The 20,547-nt window shown below is 45.4% G+C and overlaps 1 protein-coding gene across 2 annotated transcripts in view; it reads right to left on the bottom strand.

Moving 5' to 3' along the window:
* Positions 1-20,547, bottom strand: part of LOC120034700 (microtubule-associated tumor suppressor 1 homolog) — a 71,948-nt gene that overhangs the window by 17,912 nt on the left and 33,489 nt on the right. The window lies entirely within an intron of this gene.

Genomic DNA, 20,547 nt, shown 5'->3' with positions numbered 1-20,547 from the left:
CATCATTAATAATTGTATCAATAATGCCATACCAACCATCTCCATCTTTCCCGAAAGCAATCAAATATAAATTGTGTTAGTAAAGCTCTCTTTAATAGTGTTTGCATATAAAGATGTCCACCTGACACAGTCAACTCAATGAGAGGCAGAGTGCTATAACACTATGTGAGTCCCATCACCACACCAGCTGAGCTATGACCTTCTCCCTAAGAGGGTTAAACACTGTAATACTGCCCCCTTATGGCCACCACGCTGTCAATAACCCCTCACAGTCATAGAAACAGGCTTCATGTGTCACCTTGAGGGACAGTCCTGGTGCTAGAGGGACACAGTGTCAGCAGGGTTTTCAGCTCACCACTAACACATCGGATTCTAATAATCAACTAATCATGGTCTTTAAATCTTAGATCTCAGTTTAGACAGGGCTGGAACAAAAACATGCACACACACACTGTACTGTATGAGGTTTTGATCTACTGTATCAGCCTACGCATACACCATCTGTCTAGCTCTACAATAACCAGCATGGAGCTCAAACTCCATCTGTCTAGCTCTACAATAACCAGAATGGAGCTCAAACTCCATCTGTCTAGCTCTACAATAACCAGCATGGAGCACAAACTCCATCTGTCTAGCTCTACATTAACCAGAATGGAGCTCAAACTCCATCTCTCTAGCTCTACAATAACCAGCATGGAGCTCAAACTCCATCTGTCTAGCTCTACAATAACCAGCATGGAGCTCAAACTCCATCTGTCTAGCTCTACAATAACCAGCATGGAGCTCAAACTCCATCTGTCTAGCTCTACAATAACCAGAATGGAGCACAAACTCCATCTGTCTAGCTCTACAATAACCAGCATGGAGCTCAAACTCCATCTGTCTAGCTCTACAATAACCAGAATGGAGCTCAAACTCCATCTGTCTAGCTCTAGAATAACCAGCATGGAGCTCAAACTCCATCTGTCTAGCTCTACAATAACCAGCATGGAGCTCAAACTCCATCTGTCTAGCTCTACAATAACCAGCATGGAGCTCAAACTCCATCTGTCTAGCTCTACAATAACCAGAATGGAGCACAAACTCCATCTGTCTAGCTCTACAATAACCAGCATGGAGCTCAAACTCCATCTGTCTAGCTCTACAATAACCAGAATGGAGCTCAAACTCCATCTGTCTAGCTCTACAATAACCAGCATGGAGCACAAACTCCATCTGTCTAGCTCTATAATAACCAGCATGGAGCTCAAACTCCATCTGTCTAGCTCTACAATAACCAGCATGGAGCTCAAACTCCATCTGTCTAGCTCTATAATAACCAGCATGGAGCTCAAACTCCATCTGTCTAGCTCTAGAATAACCAGCATGGGCTCAACAGACACACTCATATCAAACAATTTACTAATCCAATCTCCAATTACATTGCATTGTCCTATTAGTCAACAGCCATATCATTTATTAACAGTTTGACACTAATCTGCCATTTTGGGTTATATATATATATTTATATATATTTTCTTGTCATGCTATTTTCTGTTTCTTAATTCAATGCATCAGTGTGTGTGTGCATAGGGACACCCGGACAGACAGTGGTGGGACATGCTTGAATATGAAACTTGTGTGTGTGTGTGTGTGTGTGTGTGTTAGTGGGTAATTTGCGCTCTGTCAGTGTGTCTGCCTCTTCTAATGGCATTGTGGTTGACTTCCCCACACAGACACACTAGAGACTTTCCGTAACACACACAGAGTTTCAACGCTTCCTGGAGCATGTCGCACCACTGCCAGTCTGGATGTCCCCATGCATGGCTGGAGCTAACAGGGGGAGTGGTGCCTACTTTCATCCTGTTTTCACAGCCTACCACAGCACCCAAAAGACAACACCACACCCACAGGGGCATCCTGTGGGTGACTGCTAATCGCAAATCTCTTTTAACACACCAGGGAGGGGAAACCAAAACATCCTCCCAGGAGGCAGGCAGGCTGACACACACACCACCCACATGAATAGTCTTCATTCAGAAGCATAAACTGTAATTTATGACAATCATCTCGGTTTACTTCAATGAGGGCGGAAACTTCTGAAGAGAATCAAAACAGGCCATGGAGGTTTATCTGATCTGCCTAAGAGGCTGATGTCACTGGACCAATATATACACCACTATTATATAACATGTTTGCCAGTAGTATTTCTGTTTACTGGGAGGAGCTTCAGATATGGCTATTTTCATCATATTCAGCAACATATCGTCACCTTTTACAAAATGTATCTTGCTTATTTTTTCTCCGTTCTCCTTTCTGGAGGGAAAAAGAGTCAAGCGGACATTTTGCAGAGTGTGTACCTGGGATCTGCCATGCAGGCTCATAGAGGTTCAGGGCCCAGTCTGTGAGAGAGATGTCAGTCAGTTAGCCACTTAGCATGCAGTGGGATATTATGTGCATCCCAAATGGCACCCTACTCCCTATTTAGTGCACTACTTTTAACCAGTGCGCTATATAGGAAAGGTGGTGCCATTTGGAACATATTTTACAAGTTAGAAAAAAACATCTCTGGATGGAAGTTGGGCTTGGGCACAGATCTAGGATCAGCTTTTCCTCCACAAGTCATGACCGTAACTATCATGGGGAGAAACACTAAACTGATCTTGGATCAGTGTCAGGAGGAGACTTTAAGAGGTGCTACTAAAAGGGATATCGAGGAGAGATGAGAGGCTGGATGAGAGGAGGAAGAGGACGAGCGGAGAGGGTGTCTTTTAGTTGAGGATGGCGTGTGTGTGTGTGTGTGTGTGTGTGTGTGTGTGTGTGTGTGTGTGTGTGTGTGTGTGTGTGTGTGTGTGTGTGTGTGTGTGTGTGTGTGTGTTAGATCTGTCATCTGAGTAGATCAAACCCTTTTGAAACGTATTCCCAACTGAACTGAAACCATGTTGGTGTTTGAATGTACTGTAGTTTGCCAGAACGTAGAGTGAGAGTTGGACAGAGAGCCAATCCCTCATCAACTGTACAGTATTAATTACACTCTCCTGACTGCTGCTCCAATGGGCTGGGTGGCAACAATACAACCCACTTCATAGGATGGATTACTGTGTGTGTGTGTGTGTGTGTGTGTGTGTGTGTGTGTGTGTGTGTGTGTGTGTGTGTGTGTGTGTGTGTGTGTGTGTGTGTGTGTGTGTGTGTTGGGGGCAGTAGCTTTTCCACCCAGATCAGCCTTTCACAGCGCTGAGGGGTGTGCAAAAGCTATTGCCAAAATTATGACCCCCACCCCAACACACACACACCCCTCAGCGCTGTGAAAGGCTGATCTGGGTGGAAAAGCTACTGCCCCCAACACACACACACACACACACACACACACACACACACACACACACACACACACACACACACACACACACACACACACACACACACACACACACACACACACAGTAATCCAATCTTAATCCATCCTATGAAGTGGGTTGTATTTTAATTTGCCAGCCCATTGGAGCAGCAGTCAGGAGAGTGTAATTAATACTGTACAGTTGATGAGGGATTGGCTCTCTGTCCAACTCTCACTCTACGTTCTGGCAAACTACAGTACATTCAAACACCAACATGGTTTCATTTCGGTTGGGAATACGTTTCAAAAAGGCTTTGATGTGCCAGCCAGTGGCAGTAAACAGTGCCCATCACTTGTGCGCGCACACACACACACACACACACACAAAAAAGGTAGCCCGTAGTCTTAATCTGGGTGGGATTAAAGATGCCCCCTGCCGTGCTCAGATGAAACATTAAATCTGGAAAAATGAAAAGTGTGAATCTGACGGCATTAATCCGCAAACTGCATCTGCAGCAGATTTGTCAAATGAGGATTTTGATGTACAGTATTTAAAAGATGTGGCGTTAGCAGCATTGGATGCACCCATGTAAAAGCCTGCTGGGCCATAGGCAGGAGGGCGAGAGTCTATGTGCTAGCCTGGCCTATAATGGGCTTCACAGAACATCTTAAACGGCTGTTATCTCAGTATTAGACGTTATCTCTTTGACAACCTTGAGGTGACTATGGAATATAAGTATGATTAGAACTGAAGTGTAAGACACATTGTAAATAAACCAAGCCCCCAATAAGGCTGAGAACTTCTCATATACCACCCTGTACCCCATATAGTGTACTGTTTCTGACCAGGGCCCTATATTGACCAAGGCCTATACTCGGCCTTGTCTCAGGATGGTAAGTTGGTGGTTGAAGATATCCCTCTAGTGGTGTGGGGGCTGTGCTTTGGCAAAGTGGGTGGGGTTATATCCTGCCTGTTTGGCCCTGTCCGGGGGTATCATCGGATGGGGCCATAGTGTCTCCTGACCCCTCCTGTCTCAGCCTCCAGTATCTATGCTGCAGTAGTTTATGTGTCGGGAGGCTAGGGTCAGTCTGTTATATCTGGAGTATTTCTCCTGTCTTATCCGGTGTCCTGTGTGAATTTAAGTATGCTCTCTTCTTTCTTTCTTTCTCTCTTTTGGAGGACCTGAGCCCTAGGACCATGCCTCAGGACTACCTGGCATGATGACTCCTTGCTGTCCCCAGTCCACCTGGCCGTGCTGCTGCTCCAGTTTCAACTGTTCTGCCTGCGGCTATAGAACCCTGACCTGTTCACCGGACGTGCTACCTGTCCCAGACCTGCTGTTTTCAGCTCTCTAGAGACAGCAGGAGCGGTAGAGATACTCTCAATGATCGGCTATGAAAAGCCAACTGACATTTACTCCTGAGGTGCTGACTTGTTGCACCCTCGACAACTACTGTGATTAATATTATTTGACCATGCTGGTCATTTATGAACATTTGAACATCTTGGCCATCTTCTGTTATAATCTCCACCTGGCACAGCCAGAAGAGGACTGGCCACCCCTCATAGCCTGGTTCCTCTCTAGTTTTCTTCCTAGGTTTGGGCCTTTCTAGGGAGTTTTTCCTAGCCACCGTGCTTCTACACCTGCATTGCTTGCTGTTTGGGGTTTTAGGCTGGGTTTCTGTACAGCACTTTGATATATCAGCTGATGTAAGAAGGGCTATATAAATACATTTGATTTGATTGGGAACAGGGTGTCAGTTGAGATGCAGATGCAAGTGAACACATCCCCGGTGACACGGCTACAGACTCCTAGAAAATCTAGAAGGACCCCTGGCCCACCTGCAGTCCAGTCAAAGTTCATTAACTGCAATAACTGGGGCCTCGTAGACCGTGTCGCTCGCCTAACGAGGTGACTGAACTCCCAGCCCGGCTGTATCCATGGCAACACATGAAGAAATATCGATGTCAGTGGAGGCTGCTGAGGGGAGAACGGCTCATTATAATGGCTGGAACGGAGCCAATGGAATGGTATCAAACCACGTGTTTGATGCCATTCCACCTATTCGGCACCAGTCATTACCACAAGCCCGTCCTCCCCAATTAAGGTGCCACCAACCTCCTGTGGTCGGTGTGTGGAGTGAGTGAGAGAACATGGGGTGTCATTAGCACGTGTGCCTAGCAACACTGAACTGGGGTCCTTATAGTGCTTCACTGATTGGGTCCACCCAGCAGTATGCCTGTACAGACATTTTTACTGACCTGTTTTAAATTAGCCTACATACCTAAAAACAGGCTGCCTGGTATAAAAATAAAATAGATTTGATATCTGTTCATCACAAAATATGCCACATAAATATGAGAACCAGAAGGCATGGCTGGCTGAATTCATTAGAGAATATATACATTCCTTTAGAGAATGTATAATCTTATCGCTCCCAAAATACCACTAAACTCTCCAGTCCACCAGACAGATTTCAGAAAGGGACCATTTCTCCCTCCCTCCTTTGGAATATTCTGTCCTCATTTCACCAGATAATTCCCTCATCAGGCGAACGTTGAAAAAACATTGAGGTTAGCTCTTGCACGAATGGGCATCCTTGCCGCAGAGCAGGCAGTGACTAAAGCCTGCTGTAACCTACATTTCTCTCACAGCAGAGAAGTGGGTCTCTAAACCACTAAGATGGAGGCCGCCCTCAGGCAGACACGTGCAGCCTGAGCTTGGATACAAAACAACGTCATATTACGGTTTTACTATTACACTCCGTTTCACTGCTTGGCAAATATTACTGTTCTAGCCGGTGTAGATAAAACCAATTAATAACAGAGATAGTACGCAGCCAGATATGTGCAGTCTAGTTTGAATACAACAACAGCAGGCCAGGCTAAAGTACAGGTTTCAACAGACAAAATGCCAAAGACTAAATAGCAAGAAAAAAAACAACTCAGTAAATAGATGTATAACCATTTGAAACAGAGGGAGGAGTCAAGCTCGTGATTGACACAAAACCAGCATGCCAGCTCATAGTACTGCTTTTCAATAGATACAATGACACAGAACACAAAGAAAAGGCCTGTTCCAGACAGCCTTAACATAGTGGTTTAATAACAGAAAGATGGTCAGGCTACTAGGAGCCAGATGAGGCTGTGTGTCTGGGCACCATGAGGCTGTGTGTCTGGGCACCATGAGGCTGTGTGTCTGGGCACCATGAGGCTGTGTGTCTGGGTACCATGAGGCTGTGTGTCTGGGTACCATGAGGCTGTGTGTCTGGGTACCATGAGGCTGTGTGTCTGGGTACCATGAGGCTGTGTGTCTGGGTACCATGAGGCTGTGTGTCTGGGTACCATGAGGCTGTGTGTCTGGGTACCATGAGGCTGTGTGTCTGGGTACCATGAGGCTGTGTGTCTGGGTACCATGAGGCTGTGTGTCTGGGTACCATGAGGCTGTGTGTCTGGGTACCATGAGGCTGTGTGTCTGGGTACCATGAGGCTGTGTGTCTGGGTACCATGAGGCTGTGTGTCTGGGTACCATGAGGCTGTGTGTCTGGGTACCATGAGGCTGTGTGTCTGGGTACCATGAGGCTGTGTGTCTGGGTACTATGAGGCTGCGTGTCTGGGTACTATGAGGCTGCGTGTCTGGGTACCATGAGGCTGTGTGTCTGGGTACCATGGGAGTCAAGCCCCTCTGGGCTTCACGGTTAGAAGGAGCCCTCTGCCTTGCCGGCTATTCACCACCACGCTATGGTGGAGCCACTAGTGTAGAAAACACACGCACAAATACACACACAGACTCAGAGAGAGTGGCATCTCTTTTGTATACATGGCGGCTATACACAATAGTGAGAGAACCCCCTGGTAAAGAAGGACTGCAAGGCAACAATGGCTGCCGCGGCACGGGGGAAGAAATAGGGAACGGGGGAGATAAGACAACGGAGGAGGGGTACGATGGATGGAGTGATGAGGTGTGTGTGTGTGTGTGTGTGTGTGTGTGTGTGTGTGTGTGTGTGTGTGTGTGTGTGTGTGTGTGTGTGTCTCAGACCTGCATGGAACACCACAGTGGTCTTCTTGCATCCCGAGAGGAGTTGGAGATTCCGGAACAATCCTTTGGCTGTCAACTTCACATGGAAGTTAGACAGAGAGAGTCTAGGAGACCATAACATGTCTCTGGTGAGAGATTCCTCTAGTATAGACGCGAAGACAAAAGGAGGGAACAATGAGAGGGAAAGAGAAAAAGAGAAATCCACTGTCTCTAGTCTTTAGTCTCTAGGTAGATACTCCTCCAGACTAGGTTAGTCTCTAGGTAGATACTCCTCCAGACTAGGTTAGTCTCTAGGTAGACTCTCCTCCAGACTAGGTTAGTCTCTAGGTAGATACTCCTCCAGACTAGGTTAGGTACTCTAGGTAACTAGGTTAGTCTCTAGGTAGATACTCCTCCAGACTAGGTTAGTCTCTAGGTAGATACTCCTCCAGACTAGGTTAGTCTCTAGGGTAGATACTCCTCCAGACTAGGTTAGTCTCTAGGGTAGATACTCCTCCAGACTAGGTTAGTCTCTAGGTAGATACTCTTCCAGACTAGGTTAGTCTCTAGGGTAGATACTCCTCCAGACTAGGTTAGTCTCTAGGGTAGATACTCCTCCAGACTAGGTTAGTCTCTAGGGTAGATACTCCTCCAGACTAGGTTAGTCTCTAGGGTAGATACTCTTCCAGACTAGGTTCGTCTCCAGGTAGATACTCTTCCAGACTAGGTTCGTCTCTAGGGTAGATACTCCTCCAGACTAGGTTCGTCTCTAGGGTAGATACTCCTCCAGACTAGGTTCGTCTCTAGGGTAGATACTCCTCCAGACTAGGTTCGTCTCTAGGGTAGATACTCCTCCAGACTAGGTTCGTCTCTAGGGTAGATACTCCTCCAGACTAGGTTAGTCTCTAGGGTAGATACTCCTCCAGACTAGGTTAGTCTCTAGGGTAGATACTCCTCCAGACTAGGTTAGTCTCTAGGGTAGATACTCCTCCAGACTAGGTTAGTCTCTAGGGTAGATACTCCTCCAGACTAGGTTAGTCTCTAGGGTAGATACTCTTCCAGACTAGGTTCGTCTCCAGGTAGATACTCTTCCAGACTAGGTTCGTCTCTAGGGTAGATACTCCTCCAGACTAGGTTCGTCTCTAGGGTAGATACTCCTCCAGACTAGGTTCGTCTCTAGGGTAGATACTCCTCCAGACTAGGTTAGTCTCTAGGGTAGATACTCCTCCAGACTAGGTTAGTCTCTAGGGTAGATACTCCTCCAGACTAGGTTAGTCTCTAGGGTAGATACTCCTCCAGACTAGGTTAGTCTCTAGGGTAGATACTCCTCCAGACTAGGTTAGTCTCTAGGGTAGATACTCCTCCAGACTAGGTTAGTCTCTAGGGTAGATACTCCTCCAGACTAGGTTAGTCTCTAGGGTAGATACTCCTCCAGACTAGGTTAGTCTCTAGGGTAGATACTCCTCCAGACTAGGTTAGTCTCTAGGGTAGATACTCCTCCAGACTAGGTTAGTCTCTAGGGTAGATACTCCTCCAGACTAGGTTAGTCTCTAGGGTAGATACTCCTCCAGACTAGGTTAGTCTCTAGGGTAGATACTCCTCCAGACTAGGTTAGTCTCTAGGGTAGATACTCCTCCAGACTAGGTTAGTCTCTAGGGTAGATACTCTTCCAGACTAGGTTAGTCTCTAGGTAGATACTCCTCCAGACTAGGTTAGTCTCTAGGGTAGATACTCTTCCAGTACAGGTGAAGAAAAGGAGGGAACAAGAGAAAAAGACTCCCAACAAAAACAAGTCCAAAAGCGCATCTACACCACTCCCAGATAGAGGGCGAGAGAGAGAGAGCTACACCACTCCCAGATAGAGGGCGAGAGAGAGAGAGCTACACCACTCCCAGATAGAGGGCGAGAGAGAGAGAGCTACACCACTCCCAGATAGCGAGATAGAGCTACACCACTCTCAGATAGCGAGATAGAGCTACACCACTCTCAGATAGCGAGATAGAGCTACACCACTCTCAGATAGCGAGATAGAGCTACACCACTCTCAGATAGCGAGAGAGCTACACCACTCTCAGATAGCGAGAGAGCTACACCACTCTCAGATAGCGAGAGAGCTACACCACTCTCAGATAGCGAGAGAGCTACACCACTCTCAGATAGCGAGAGAGCTACACCACTCTCAGATAGCGAGAGAGCTACACCACTCTCAGATAGCGAGAGAGCTACACCACTCTCAGATAGCGAGAGAGCTACACCACTCTCAGATAGCGAGAGAGCTACACCACTCTCAGATAGCGAGAGAGCTACACCACTCTCAGATAGAGGGCGAGAGAGAGCTACACCACTCTCAGATAGAGGGCGAGAGAGAGCTACACCACTCCCAGATAGAGGGCGAGAGAGAGCTACACCACTCCCAGATAGAGGGCAAGAGAGAGCTACACCACTCCCAGATAGAGGGCAAGAGAGAGCTACACCACTCCCAGATAGCGAGATAGAGCTACACCACTCCCAGATAGCGAGATAGAGCTACACCACTCCCAGATAGCGAGATAGAGCTACACCACTCTCAGATAGCGAGATAGAGCTACACCACTCTCAGATAGCGAGAGAGCTACACCACTCTCAGATAGCGAGAGAGGTACACCACTCTCAGATAGCGAGAGAGCTACACCACTCTCAGATAGCGAGAGAGCTACACCACTCTCAGATAGCGAGAGAGCTACACCACTCTCAGATAGCGTAGGGGGGAATAATACACTCGAGCTGTACCCCCAGCCAATAGAAAACGAGAGAAAATGGCGCCAAAAATAGCATTGTTTTTCTGCCACCTGCAGTAGAAGCTGTAACAGTATGGAGAGATAGTCCAGGTCTAGTCTGTAGTAGAATCCTCAGAGAGAAAGGACGAAATGTAGGCAGAAACACTGACGATGATCTCTTCTTCCCCTAGTGATGCCTCACACACACACACTGCCGCGGACACAGACACACACACTGCAACAAACACACACTGCAGCATTTGGGACCAATAGGCGTTAGAGGTTCACTCTCACACACACGGTTAGACAAAGCTCAGCCTCGGCATCTCTGTGTATCTCACACTGGTTCTTTCGATAGTACTGTGAAGAAAACACACAGAGAGATGCTGCTAGGGATGGAGGGAGGGAGGAGGGGAGGAGAGGGAGGGGGAGGAGTGTGCGCAGAGCGGCAAGTGGGCGGGACCTGAGAATAATATCTCTCTCTCTCTCTCTCTCTCTCTCTCTCCTTCACTCCCAGGGTGAAGATGTGAGGGGGAGGATGGATGGATGGAGGGAAGAAAAGGAGAAGAGAAGGTGGGAGGATGCAGTTGGTTCATACCGAGGTTCCAACTGATGGGAGAGCAGAGATAAAGGAGAGAAGAAAAATGTGGATCCTTGAAAGCAGGAGGCCCCACCCCTCTCCCGTCACTCCTCTCCCGTCACTCCTCTCTCCACCCCTCTCCCGTCACTCCTCCCTCCCCACCCCTCTCCCGTCACTCCTCTCTCCCCACCCCTCTCCCGTCACTCCTCTCTCCACACCCATCACTCCCCACCCCTCTCCCATCACTCTCCACCCCTCTCCCATCACTCTCCACCCCTCTCCCATCACTCCTCTCTCTCCACCCCTCTCTCTCCACCCCTCTCCCCTCTCTCTCCACCCCTCTCCCATCACTCCTCTCTCTCCACCCCTCTCCCCTCTCTCTCCACCCCTCTCCCATCACTCCTCTCTCTCCACCCCTCTCCCATCACTCCTCTCTCTCCACCCCTCTCCCATCACTCCTCTCTCTCTCTTTCTATTCCTTTTATCTCCATCTCTCCCTCTGTGGCAGGTGCTGTGTTAAGCCTATTCACTGGGAGGGTGGCGTCTGTGAAAGGATGCATTTGTCACACATAAAACAAACACACAAACACACACGCCTCAGAATATTGATGAGTGACACTGTTCTGCGGGGTGGCTGTACAGGCAGCCTGTGAATGGCTGTCCGTTTCCATCATTCAGCTGCTCTTTTCCCTGTCTGGAGAATCAGCATGGAATACACACCACAGGGGGTATATGGATGATGAGGCAGATAAACACTGGACCATAGAGAAGGCTGGGATTCAATGCGACTGACATTCTGTTGGGGGTTTATGAATTTAATTCATGCTAATAGATAGTGATGTCCCAACAACACCTATAAAATGGTTTGATAAAACTGCGCTAATCAATAATGACAAGATACGCATTGGAGCACATTGGAGGGTGTGGTAGTGAACGGGGCATATGATCAAATGTGAGTCAGGGGGTGTCAGTCACATAATGGCACTTCCTCCTCTTCCCCCTGTTATGATGTGGAGGGGAAGGTTAGTGTTAGGACATAGACAAACACACTCTCCAGGATACACTTCCACACTCCACCACCAGGGGGCAGCAACCAGGTCTAGATGCTGAGCTAAGGCTTGATAAGCACATCAGGTGCTGACAATTAAGGTGATGTCACAGTGGCAGCTTGGGGAACCTACTTGTTTTGTTGAGGGTTTTCGTTAGTTTTTGAGTCTTTAGTTTGGGAAGGCCTTTGGTATTTTCCTTTTTGTACATACTTAAGTTTCAGCACCATCTGAAGAAATAATAATTTGCTTGGACTGGCCGACCCAGAGGTCAAGAGAGACAGAGCTGGCCCTGGACCAAGGCAAGGTTGCTCTCTCCCTGGGCACAGTACATTCAACATTGAGGTGCATACGCTGATTTCTCACACATTCATTCAGGTTACAGACCATGTAACTGTGTAACAGTTTAGCTTCCGTCCCTCTCCTCGCCCCAACCTGGGCTCGAACCAGGGACCCTCTGCACACATCAACAACAGTCACCCACGAAGCACCGTTACCCATCGCTCCACAAAAGCCGCGGCTCTTGCAGAGCAAGGGGAACAACTACTTCAGGTCTCAGAGCGAGTGACGTCACCGACTGAAACGCTATTAGCGCGCACCACCGCTAACTAGCTAGCCATTTCACATCGGTTACATATGTAACTAGGCCTAAGACCCCTAGACATAATGAGTCAGGTTACAGACCATGTAACTATGTAACTAGGCCAAAGACCCCTAGACATAACGAGTCAGGTTATAGACCATGTAACTATGTAACTAGCCCCTAGACATAACGAGTCAGGTTACAGACCATGTAACTAGGCCTAAGACCCCTAGACATAACGAGTCAGGTTACAGACCATGTAACTAGGCCTAAGACCCCTAGACATAATGAGTCAGGTTACAGACTATGTAACTAGGCCTAAGACCCCTAGACATAATGAGTCAGGTTACAGACCATGTAACTAGGCCTAAGACCCCTAGACTTAATGAGTCAGGTTACAGACCATGTAACTATGTAACTAGGCCAAAGACCCCTAGACATAATGAGTCAGGTTACAGACCATGTAACTAGGCTAAGACCCCTAGACATAATGAGTCAGGTTACAGACCATGTAACTATGTAACTAGGCCAAAGACCCCTAGACATAATGAGTCAGGTTACAGACCATGTAACTATGTAACTAGGCCAAAGACCCCTAGACATAACGAGTCAGGTTACAGACCATGTAACTAGGCCAAAAACCCCTAGACATAACGAGTCAGGTTATAGACCATGTAACTATGTAACTAGCCCCTAGACATAACGAGTCAGGTTACAGACCATGTAACTAGGCCTAAGACCCCTAGACATAACGAGTCAGGTTACAGACCATGTAACTAGGCCTAAGACCCCTAGACATAATGAGTCAGGTTACAGACTATGTAACTAGGCCTAAGACCCCTAGACATAATGAGTCAGGTTACAGACCATGTAACTAGGCCTAAGACCCCTAGACTTAATGAGTCAGGTTACAGACCATGTAACTATGTAACTAGGCCAAAGACCCCTAGACATAATGAGTCAGGTTACAGACCATGTAACTAGGCTAAGACCCCTAGAAATAATGAGTCAGGTTACAGACCATGTAACTATGTAACTAGGCCAAAGACCCCTAGACATAATGAGTCAGGTTACAGACCATGTAACTATGTAACTAGGCCAAAGACCCCTAGACATAACGAGTCAGGTTACAGACCATGTAACTAGGCCAAAAACCCCTAGACATAACGAGTCAGGTTATAGACCATGTAACTATGTAACTAGCCCCTAGACATAACGAGTCAGGTTACAGACCATGTAACTAGGCCTAAGACCCCTAGACATAACGAGTCAGGTTACAGACCATGTAACTAGGCCTAAGACCCCTAGACATAATGAGTCAGGTTACAGACTATGTAACTAGGCCTAAGACCCCTAGACATAATGAGTCAGGTTACAGACCATGTAACTAGGCCTAAGACCCCTAGACTTAATGAGTCAGGTTACAGACTATGTAACTAGGCCTAAGACCCCTAGACATAATGAGTCAGGTTACAGACCATGTAACTAGGCCTAAGACCCCTAGACATAATGAGTCAGGTTACAGACTATGTAACTAGGCCTAAGACCCCTAGACATAATGAGTCAGGTTACAGACCATGTAACTAGGCCTAAGACCCCTAGACTTAATGAGTCAGGTTACAGACCATGTAACTATGTAACTAGGCCAAAGACCCCTAGACATAATGAGTCAGGTTACAGACCATGTAACTAGGCTAAGACCCCTAGACATAATGAGTCAGGTTACAGACCATGTAACTATGTAACTAGGCCAAAGACCCCTAGACATAACGAGTCAGGTTACAGACCATGTAACTAGGCTAAGACCCCTAGACATAATGAGTCAGGTTACAGACCATGTAACTAGGCCTAAGACCCCTAGACATAATGAGTCAGGTTACAGACCATGTAACTAGGCTAAGACCCCTAGACATAATGAGTCAGGTTACAGACCATGTAATCATGTAACTAGGCCTAAGACCCCTAGACATAATGAGTCAGGTTACAGACCATGTAACTAGGCCAAAGACCCCTAGACATAATGAGTCAGGTTACAGACCATGTAACTAGGCCAAAGACCCCTAGACTTAGCCAATGCAACAATATTAGTAGGCTAGTTAATGTGTTTGTAACACCCCTCTCCCCTCCACATCCCTCTCTCCTCTCCTACGAGGCAGCCGTGGTTTACAGGGACAAGGTCACTCCAGAGAGAAATCTGTGTGAGTGAGTGAGAGATGGAAAGAGAGAGAGAGAAGGGGCGAGAGAGACGGCAGTTGGGTATGTCCATACCCGAGCTCAACACATTTACATTTAAGTCCTTTAGCAGACGCTCTTATCCAGAGCGACTTACAAATTTAAAAAAGGGTACTAAAATCCTTCCAATTCCTTTTAAAAGGATAACTCAGTTTAGCGGTATTAGTGGTCTCAGGGCCACCGGACAATCTGTGGCAAGGCGGCATTTCGTTTTCAAATCAGGTGTGGCAGCGGCACTTTTGATTTATACTTTACAAAAATATAAACGCAACATGCGTGGTTACACATGGTCTGCAGTTTTTAGTCCGGTTGGATGTACTGCCAAATTCTCTAAAACAACGTTGGAGGAGGCTTATGGTATATAAATTAACATTCAATTATCTGCTCTGGTGGGCATTCCTGCAGTCAGCATGCCAATTGTATGCTCCCTCAAAACTTGAGACATCTGTGGCATTGTGTTGTGTGACAAAACTGCACATTTTAGAGTGGCCTTTTATTGTCCCCAGCACAAGGTGCACCTGTGTAATGATCATGCTTTTTAAATCAGCTTCTTGATATGCCACAACTGTCAGGTGGATGGATTATCTTGGCAAAGGAGAAATGCTCACAAACAGGGATGTAAACACATTTGTGCAAAAAATTGGAGAGAAATATGCTTTGCTTTTGCGCGTATGGAACATTTCTGGGATCTTTTATTTCAGCTCATGGGACCAAAACAGGTTACATTTATATGTTTGTTCGGTACAGTTTAATAGCAAAGTGCTGTTTTTTAGCATGATTTCTCGAACTCAACGCACAATTTCTCTGTCCTTCATATCCGAGTTCAGCTACAGCGCCTTGCGTGTCTCAACCAATCAGATTCACAGAAATTGCAGGTCGCACGGGCCGAGCACAGCGCACAAAGCTCAAGGGGCTCTCTCTACTTTCCTCTGGTATTTAGCAAGCGTGATAACACATCACTTCCCACACAAGCAAAAACTCTTACATAAATGTAGCAGCCTAAACACCAGCCATCTGACATGCTGTATTGCATGGAAATGAGACTCTTTTTCCGTCTGATCAACTGTAGACTAGGCTACTAACAATAACAGCTGCATAGTGTAGCCTACTATGCACCCTGTTCCTCTGGCCATGGTAAACGAAGCGGTAACATTATGTATTTATAGCCTATTTGTTCGTGAGGAAATGTGAATGGGATCAAATTTGGTCTGACTAGGCTATCTAGACCTTTTCCAATCCAAAATGATTAAGTGGTATGAATCAATAACACAGTAGTCGACAGACTGATTTGTAATTAGGTCTAGTTGCATAGCGCAGACTATACGCAACCTGCATAAAGCAAGCTCAGCCCTGTGTTAATGTCCAATCATGTTGCTTCTCTGTGTCGGTGTATAGGAAACCAACATAGTTCTGCTTTAAAATAGAATTCATATTAACAAGTACAAAGTTGCTGAAGTTTGACAGGGTTTATCCTCCTCCTCAAGGCCAGGAGTTTTCCAGGAATGTTTTAAAACCCCGGGACCTGATTAGAAATACTCTGGTCCCATCATAGCCCATATGAATCCTTTTTACAACATATTAATCACATCATACTGTAAAAGGTCCAGAGTTTTACCTGATTAGGCTACCAGATCAGGAAAAACTACGTACCACACCATTCTGGGACCTATGGTGCCACCTCTGAGCAGTCTGACTTTAGGACCATACGGACACCTCGGAGCGGAAGGGCAGTAAATAAGCTTCAACTCCTTGTCACTTTGCCATAGCCTAGGTTTCGCTAAAATGACACCCCTGAAATGCATGGTCCTGTATCCAACAATGTGACAGAACTAACAAAAACAGTATTTTAGTTTGACAAATGAGACTTGAAGAATCTCCAAGTGGTCACTTCATGTAAGAGCCCCACTTGAGAAATATGTTCTGAGCTACAAGACAACTCCAGTTCAACTCAGCCCTGAAGTATAAATAGTCCAATAGCAGCGCTGCACTGATCCAATATCTAAACTTAGGCAGCGAGCAACAAAATGAATAAAGTCTGTCTTATAAAAGAAAACTGAAAACAGGCATCTTGCCAGACCGCTTCAACAGCCATTGTAACCACTGGCCTGTAAAGCCATTGTTTTGTGTGTGTGTGTGTGTGTGTATACACGTGTGCAATACTGTGTGTGTGTGTGTGTGTGGTGGTATGCCGACGGGGGTGACAGCATGTCTGCAACTGGTGGCTCCCCACAAACCCCCAGTGGGAGTTCCTGATGCAACCGCAGCAGAGAGGCAGTCAGGCGCCGAGGCCTAGCCCAGTTAAGACCAGCCCAGGCTGGGGGAAGGGACTAACCACAGACCCATGCTTGACCAGGCCTCCAGGAACACATCCACACTTCAAAGCCTCTGTGAGATGGCCTAAATATGTTAACTAAAAACACTGTACTTTCTGCTTTTTAAAAGACTGATTTGGGATCAGCAATCGCAAACCCAAATCTAACCTCAACTCTTATGTGCTGATCAACAAAAACTAATCTGAGACCTGTTGATAGGAGCACGTTCGAACCACATGTCCTTAGTAGTGGCATTGTTGCCAACTGCAAACAGTAGAGACCGCAGGACGAATGGCCCTAGTGTCAACACATTACATTGGACTCAAACGACTGCCCTATTCTTCCCCTGACTCACCACACGGTGCCAACCTGCCGGTTAAAACAGATGGGCATCGTCACATTAGAGCACACATGTCCACAACAATGCAAAGTCAAAGGTGAGAGAAGTATTTGAAGAGACGCCAGGGCACTGTTGACGTGGCCGTCCGTCATCTGTGACGAGCCTGGATACAACAGCGCTGTTTTACCATGCATGCACACAGGGTCTGTGTGTGACAGAGGCAACAGTTTAGCCTAGTTTCACTCCAAGTGATTTCAATCAGTCCCCTGTATCCCTATAATGACAGGAAGTGTTCGGGACACCATTCTTTGTGTGTTTGTTTACCCTTGTCACGAGCTTGTGAGCTCCGAGCTAGTCAGCCAGAACGCACAACCCAAACGCTCCTAATGACCCACACACACGTGGGAATGCTTTCCAAATCGCTAACACGTTTTTACATTCTACTATTTATAATTGTCTCCCTCTTATCTCCCCAAATAGGCTGCAGACGTCCATAACTGTGTTTTAAATAGAAAACCTTTGAACTAAACACAGTGACTTAAAACCAGTGGTGGAAAAAGTATCCAATTGTCAAACTTGAGTAAAGATACCTTAATAGAAAATGCATCAAGTAAAATTGAAAAAAAAACAACAACTGTAAAATACTACTTCAGTAAAAGTCTAAATGTATTTGGTTTTAAATATACTTGAGTATCAAATGTAAATGTAATTGCTCAAATGTACTTAAGTATCAAAAGTAAAAGTATAAATCATTTCTAATTCCGTATATTAAGCAAACCAGACAGCACCATCTTCTTTTTTCTATATTTTGTTTACGGCTAGCAAGGGGCACACTCCAACACTCAGACATCATTTACAAACTAAGCATTTGTGTTTAGTGAATCCGCCACATCAGGTATTAGGGATGACCAGGGATGTTCTCTTGATAAGTGTGTGAATTGGACTATTTTCCTGTCCTGCTAAGCATTCAAAATGTAACAAGTACTTTTGGGTGTCAGGGAAACTGCATGGAGTAAAAAGTACATTATTTTCTTTAGAAATGTAGTGAAGTAGAAGTAATAGTTTTCAAAAATGTTAACCATAAAGTACAGGTACCAAAAATATTCTTAAGTAATACTTGAAAGTTTTTTTAAACTTAAAGTACTTCACACCATTTCACTGATGTTTTAAGCAGTGAAATGAGGTTAAAAGTTAGTTCATAGTTATAGGAACACTTTCGGATTATACTGTATATTGAGCTAGAATTATTCAGTCAGCCATCTGTGATATATCAACACTTTTGACAACACTGGTCAAGGGAAGTGCACTGATACGACGTGCAAGTGATATCGTCCTACGTCATACTTCCTGTTCCCTAATCGTTTGAATGGGCTAGCTTGACGTTTATATCATCAAATTCATGAAAACTAGGTTGTTTAAGATATAGACAGTACCAGTCAAAAGTTTGGAAACACCTACTCATTCCAGGGTTTTTCTTTATTTTTACTATTTTCTACAATATAGAATAATAGTGAAGACATCAAAACTATGAAATAACACATATGGAATCATGTAGTTACCAAACAAGTGTTAAAAAAACTCTTATGGATCCATCCCTTTTTTTCAATTTTCACCTAAAATGACATACCCAAATCTAACAGCTTGTAGCTCAGGACCTGAAGCAAGCATTTTCTTGATACCATTTAAAAGGAAACACTTTGAAGTTTGTGGAAATGTGAAATGAATGTAGGAGAACACACTAGATCTGGTAAAAGATAATACAAAGAAAAAAACATGCGGTTTATTTTTTTTTACCATCATATTTGAAATGCAAGAGAAAAGCCATAATGTATTATTCCAGCCCAGGTGTAATTTAGACTTTGGCCACTAGATGGCAGCAGTGTATGTGCAAAGTTTTAGACTGATCCAATGAACCATTGCATATCTGTTCAAGACTGCCCAAATGGTTCATTAATACATTTAAGTTCATAATTGTGCACTCTCCTCAAACAATAGCATGATATTATTTCACTGTAATAGCTACTGTAAATTGGACAGTGCAGTTAGATTAACATGAATTTAAAGCTTTCTGCCCCTATCAGATATGTCTGTCCTGGGTAATGTTCATGTAACTTATAACCTCATGCTAATCACATTACCCTATGTTAGCTTAACCATCCCGTGGGGGACACACCGGTCCTGTAGAGTTTAAACAAAAATATATATCTTTTAGATTTGAGATTCTTCAAAGTAGCCACCCTTTGCCTTGTTGGCAGCTTTGCACACGCTTGGCATTCTCTCAACCAGCTTTATGAGGTAGTCACCTGGAATGTGTTTTAATTAACAGGTGTACCTTGTTAAAAGTTAATTTGTAGAATTTATTTCCTTCTTAATCGATTTGAGCCAATCAGTTGTGTGGTGACAAGGTAGGGGTGGTATACAGAAGATAGCCCTATTTGGTAAAAGACCAAATCCATATTATGGCAAGAACAGCTCAGATAAGCAAAGAGAAATGACAGTCCATCATTACTTTAAGAAATGAAGGTCAGTCAATGTGGAAAATGTCAAGAACTTTTCTTCAAGTGCAGTCGCAAAAACCATCAAGCGCTGTGATGAAACTGGCTCTCATGAGGACAGCCACATGAAAGGAAGACCCAGAGTTACCTCTGCTGCAGAGGATAAGTTCATTAGAGTTACCAGCCTCAGAAATTGCAGCCCAAATAAATGCTTCACAGAGTTCAAGTAACAGACACATCTCAACATCAACTGTTCAGAGGAGACTGTCTGAATCAGGACTTCATGGTCCAATTGCTGAAAAGAAACTACTATTAAAGGACACCAATGAGAAGAAGAGACTTGCTTGGGCCAAGAAACATGAGCAATGGACATTAGACTGGTGGAAACTTGTCCTTTGGTCTGATGAGTCCAAATGGGAGATTTTTGATTCCAACTGCCATGTCTTTCTGAGATGCAGAGTAGGTGAACGGATGATCTGTTCCAAGTCTAGTTTTACACAAATCCAGTGTGTGATGACGCTGGACCGCTACCATGGTAACTGGGGGCCTACACTCTCCTGTGGTGTGGGTGCTAAAGTTTAACTGGTGTGTGGAGGTTTGCTCACAATTCAACAATAACCATGACACCTGTATGGGTGAGAATCATATTGTCCTCAAGTCTCTTTTTCAGAGACACTATACTAAATTATAAACTGGGTGGTTCGAGCCCTGAATGCTGATTGGCTGATAGCCGCTGTACAACGGATATGATAAAACAGTTATTTTTACGGTTCTAATTACATTGGTAACCAGTTTATAACAGCAATAAGGCACCTCAGGGGTTTGTGATATATGGCCAGCATACCATGTCTAAGGGCAATGTCCAGGC

Source organism: Salvelinus namaycush, chromosome 42 (genome assembly GCF_016432855.1).
Source record: "Salvelinus namaycush isolate Seneca chromosome 42, SaNama_1.0, whole genome shotgun sequence".
Lineage (NCBI taxonomy): Eukaryota > Metazoa > Chordata > Actinopteri > Salmoniformes > Salmonidae > Salvelinus > Salvelinus namaycush.
The sequence above is the reverse complement of the archived record's forward strand: the minus strand, read 5'-3'. Positions and strand labels throughout refer to the sequence as shown.